Source organism: Sabethes cyaneus, chromosome 2 (assembly GCF_943734655.1).
Source record: "Sabethes cyaneus chromosome 2, idSabCyanKW18_F2, whole genome shotgun sequence".
NCBI lineage: Eukaryota > Metazoa > Arthropoda > Insecta > Diptera > Culicidae > Sabethes > Sabethes cyaneus.
In genome coordinates this window covers 58,470,112-58,476,111 of record NC_071354.1, presented here as the reverse complement: position 1 = coordinate 58,476,111, position 6,000 = coordinate 58,470,112, and positions in this window count along the sequence as shown.

The window sequence follows — 6,000 nt, the reverse complement described above, 5'->3', positions numbered from 1 at the left end:
GTGTTTGAAGAACAAACAACTTCTCAACAGAACAGATCACTTCTGAAACAGCGTGCCAACAGAGCAGCAGTTTGCATCTTTCCTGCCGTTTTTGTTTTGTTACTTCCGTTAATCCATGGATTTTACCTTTTTTGAATGCTTTCATATCCAGATCCATTTTCAAAATTCGAGGAAGAATTTTCCTTTTGATATTCAGCTGAAGTGCCATTTTCCGTGAGGACCGGTCGCAACAGCGATGAATTTATTCTCGAACAACCTTTTCGACTTCTGCAGTTCTAACACTTCGGTTTCTTCTGGTTTTTTTACGGTTTTCAACAGATCCCGTCTCGATAAATCTTTTTAGTGTATAATATACAAATCCTCTTTCTGTGCCGTGATGTTTAAGGTCACAAAAATAGTGCCGCATATAGCACCGTTTAACAATTTATTTATTATCAACGACCGTAACTCAAACTCTGGTAAGTGCACGCCGAACGAGACACAATACGAAAATGAAACTATGTCAAGTAAGACTTAAGACGGTACAAAAACTTCAGTTGTTACTAACAACTTGTTAGTAATATTAACCAAGTTACTTCTTTATTAAGCAGTCTTTCTCAAAGATTTTTATTACCTTTCTCCGTAAATTCTGTTCGGAGAATTACGGTACGGACTATCTTCATTGACTACGGAATTTTGGCAGTGAACGACTCGACCATATTGCCAGAACTGATACTAAATTCAGCCCATCAGATTACACCTGTCAGTAGCTGGTTTTTCGGCCACATTCAGCTCCAGCTGATCAGGGAAACTTTTTCGCGTTCGTTATTGGTAGGTACGTATGTAGCTGCCAGTAAGCTATCTGGGTATGTAGGATAAAATGAACCAGAAACCGTAGGGCAATTTGTGATAAATATGTTCATAGGCTTTTTAAAATTTGCATATTTTTTAAACGATGAAAAATGCTAAAATTACAACTTTTTTGAAGCCGAATAAATATTCAGCGGAAGCTTCAAACTATGGACCAAGTGGCCTATTTAGGCATAGCCATGTTCCACTAAGTCGTTATTATGTGATGATACTAGCATTTCCGTTGGAGGAAAAACTCTTCCAATAGATTGCAGAAAAAACAGATATTTTCTCCACTTACTTCAGCCCCCGTAGAAAGTAGATACATTTTGACACTTCTGAATAAAATTGACCGATCAGGCTACAAAACAAACACTTCCAAATGCAACAAAGTCTTTTAGAATGCAGTTCTAGCACCCCCACCCTCCTACCCAGTTTGCAACAGATAAGTTTCGATGACAACATTATCTCGGGCTATCGGGATTACCTGGACCGTTACTAGTTACTGATAACTTCGTGTCGGTTTCAGTCCGATAAAAGATTGCATTAAATCATGTTTGTAGGCTTCACCCAGTCCGAGTCACTAGTTATTGGAAAGAATAATTTTATCTATGTATTACTAGAACCTATGGCAATCTCTGTATAGATTTAAGTATTTTTAGTTAATTTTGGATGGACGAAAAATGGATTATTTTTTTCAAAATTCCTATCAAATTATTTCCATCGGAAGCTTTTGGGGATGCTTCATCTAGCAGAATTTTTCATGCATTACTAACAAATGTTTGAACTTCAGTACGCCTCCGTAAGTTCGAACATTGCGCCCTTATTTCACAATGGATCATTTTACCCGGCAGTTGGCACAGAAACTTTTTTTTTCGCCTGCCCAAACATATCCTGCTGAACAGGTGCAGCAGCTTATTGTTCGGTATAATTTAATTTATGCATCGAACTGTTCGATTGGAAAATAGAATTTACTTTCCGGCCAGCCAACCGGCGGCAGCAGCAGCAGCAGTGGGCCGACGACGCACGGTTCGTGTCGGAACCGGCTGGCTAGGAAACTTCCGAAGCATTGTTCCGGTCTCTGATGGACCAGAAACCGGCTTATCAGTTCCAAGAGCTTAACCCTACTCTACGTAGGGCGAGCCGACCCAGATGTCCAGCCTGCTGGACTCTGGCTGCAACACATTTTTTGAACAAACCTTTGCGTCGCCGCTTTCCTGATCCTGATCCTATGATGGTTGTGCTGAACCGTGATAGAACCGAACAAACGCTGAAACGTTGGATTTCTAGCTGGATATCGTAGCGATTCAATATTGGAAAATGTACGGACGGACTGGCTTGGAATGTGGAATATGGAATCATTCGAGTGAACGCGGGCATCCTGATGTATCGGTGCTGCTGCGGAAGTGCGCATATTTCATGATATGCCATTGTTTCAGTGCGAACATCGTAACTCAATTTTGAGCTCCATTGCGTTCGTGTTGCATCTATTTTTATGGGTGACTTGGCTTCTACGCGTTTTAGCTGTACGTACTCGTACGTACCTACATACCTAGGGGCATCATAAAATATCGGCTGTGCAGCATGTGCAGGGAAATCAAAAGCAAACGTAAATCAATTAAACTAATCATATAGCACTGTTTGAAGTTTCTCCGCTTTGGTACAGTTACATTTTGATGAAACTGTATGCTATAGTTTCATGACGCTTCAAATTTGCTGATGTAATTTATGGTGATTAAAAGCAGACTGCACATTCAGCACCCTTAGAAGTACAGTCGGTAAATATTTTTACACCAAATATATAAAATACTCATTTTTTGAACTACGCTAAACTAAAACTTAAGGTTTACAAAGTTTGAAAAATTAAACAATTAAGCGCTGAATTACCATTTATTTGCAACTACAAATATATTATTATTCACGTTCCCATCAAGTTGCAATTGTTTAGAAGCACACCAAATTGAATTTTGGTCGTAAAACAGTCAGGAAGAAATGTGACTGATATGGAATGAATTTTACTTTCCTGATGCTGCTGCTGCTGGTGGTATCGAAAATGCCAACATGAAGTGATGCAGAACGTGCCACCCAGCCAGCGGCGGGTGCTCATCCAATATCTACAACACTGCCTGACTGGTAGCTTTTCAGCTCGAATCTATTTGACTGGGAGCAACAGAGCCTGCCCCGGAGTGTTGTACCTAGTGATAGAATTCTGCAAGTGGCTGCACAGGAACGCGGTTGAAGGATAAAAGTCACAAGCTCCATCAAATGCTTTGCTCATCCTCCGCTGCAGCCGAAGCATTGTTAGACCCTAACGAAAGATTACATATGCACCAAGTCATTCTGTTGTATTTTTCATCGCTGGTGCACCCGAGAAATGTGTATCGGTTGGTACCATTGTTGTGCATCCCGTCGCCACCGACCGACAGTGACATTTCTTTTCGCCCCCGAACCATACCATACATACGCGCCGCCTTGGCTGGTTGACACTCGGTAAATGCTGCACTCGCTTGCAGTGGTGCAAGGTATTGCTGCTCCAGGGAGCGATTGCTAATCGTCAGAAGGGAGGTAAGCGTCCCCCATTGGGAGACACAGTGAAATGGAGAAGATAAATTGTAACATTCTTACACTGTGTGGTGGGAAATTTATTATTTGCTCTTCGGAAGTGCTGCTGCGAGTAGGAGAATGTATTAAGTTCCAGCCAATTCATTGTCTGCACATCTCATGGTATTATCGAATCCTTTAGAAATAAATGGTTGTAAGTATATGCATCAATTACCAAATACGACATGCTACTTCGGCAAGTAGTCGGCATTTTGGAGGCAAAATACGTATCTGTCACTAATACATTAATTAATAGAAAAAAAAGATCCAGCTTTCTCCACAGCGCTTTATCTGCATGCTGATAATTGACCATGTGCTTGCAGATGATGAGGAGAAAATCGTATTAGATTTACTTAACGTCCAGTAAAGTAAAGGATATCCGGTTACCCAAAAAGTATTGATTTTCAATTGAGGGACGATGTAAAATCTCTTGGGAGATCTAAAAGGACAAAGTAATGAGTGTTTAACCCTTTGTCTATATATTGGTGTCAAGTTGACCCCACAATTCAAAGTACTATATCTCAACGAATACTTGACGGATTTCCGAACTTTTAAGTGTTTTAGAAAGGCAATTTAATGGACTGAATGATAAAATTATGAATGGTAACTTGGCGGGTGGAACTTTTACAAGGAGTGATATTAGTAAAAATAGGTTGGAAAAATCAAATTTTTTCAGATTTGTGACCTAGAATGGATCTGGAAATTAAATAAAAGAAAACTCATCCAATTTAATTCTACTATGTATATTTTGTTCTTGACAGAGTCGTATTTCGCCTACGACTTGTAGGCTTTCGCAGTCTGTTTTCGAACTGAAAACGAACGAAAACAGACACTGAGGAAGCCTGCAAATCGTAGGCGAAATACGTATCTGTCAAGAATACGTACGTCAGGTTTTTGTTTTACGTCTATTGTCTGTAAAATAAAATTACACATATTTTTATTTTAATAAAATTTATTTAGTTAATGATTGACGTTATTTTAATTATTTCATTGTTTATAATTATTTTATTTTTTTAATACATTCAGTGCATACAATAACTTCACATGAATTATTTACGAAATCGTATCTGGCTACCGACACAGGGGTTGCATCATTGGGAGATCCATTCATGTACTCGTCCATTCTATTCCGCACGGACTGTTCTGTATCTGAAATTGTCTGATTCATGACCGATGTTGACGTCCGCCATCCTTGATTGGTGTTTGGTGACTGCATTCCTGTTTGCTCGTTGATTCGAACGGATATTTCGAAAGTGCGTCGGTTTTGGCCGATCATAGCCCGTCTACGCCGTTTTTCTACACGTCCACCGATAACTTTTGGCTTGCGAACGTTCACGCTTCCCACTCGGAAGGTTCTCTCGATGGCAAAAGTTCCCATACAAATCTATGCCTAAAAAATGGATTTCTGTCTGCTTTATGTTCCTTATAAAATCGAAAAGTTGCCGGACAACTACCCTGCAAAGATGGTGTTCGGCTCAAATCCGGTAGGAACAAGACGACCAGGAGCGCAGCAAGCAAGATGATTAGACCAGGTGGAGCGAGATCTGGCGGAGAGTACCCGGTGTCCGCGGAATTGGAGAGCGGTAGCCCTCAACCGAGTTACATGGAGAAACTTTGTTCAACAGGCTTTGTCTTAGGACGGCAAGCCACCTAAGTAAGTAAGTATAGAATCGAAAACTACTGAACCGATCGGAGTAAAAATTTGCATGTAGGGGTTTTTGGTGACAGGGAAGGTTCTTATGATGGTTAGAGATCCCTCCCCTCCAAGAGGGGGGCTCCCATACAAATATCTATACCTACAAAGAAGGATTTCTGTCTGTCTGTCTGTCTGTCTGTCCGTATGTTCCTTATAGAATCGAAAACTACTGAACCAATCGGCATGATGCATGTAGAGGTTTTTTGGGGCCAGGAAAGGTTTTAGTGATGGTTAGAAACCCCTCCCCCCACTAAGAGAGGGGGGCTCCCATACAAATGAAACACAAATTTCTGCATAACTCGACAACTAATCAAGCAAATGGAACAAAATTTGGCATGTGAAAGTTTTCGAGGGCGTGAATATTTTCTATAGTGAATAAGGACCCCTCCCCACTTTAAGAGGGGGGCTCCTATATATACGAAATACAAATTTACTCATAACTCGAGAACTAATCAAGCAAATGGAACCAAATTTGGCACGTGGGTGTTTTCGGAGACAACATTTTTTTCTACGATGAATTGGGACCCCTCCCCACTTTAGGAAGGGGGGCTCCTATACAAATGAAATGCAAATTTCCTCATAACTCGAGAAGTAATCAAGCAAATGGAACCAAATTTGGCATGTGAAAGTTTTCTAGGGCATGAATATTTTCTATGGTGAATTAGAACCCCTCCCACTTTAAGAGGGGGGCTCCTATACAAACGGAATATAAGTTTCGTCATAACTCGAGAAATAATCAAGCTAATGGAACCAAATTTGACACGTGGGTGTTTTTGGAGACAAAAATTTTTTCTATGATGAATTGGGACCCCTACCCACTTTAGGAGGGGGGGCTCTTATACAAATGAAATTCAAATTTCCTCATAACTCGAGAA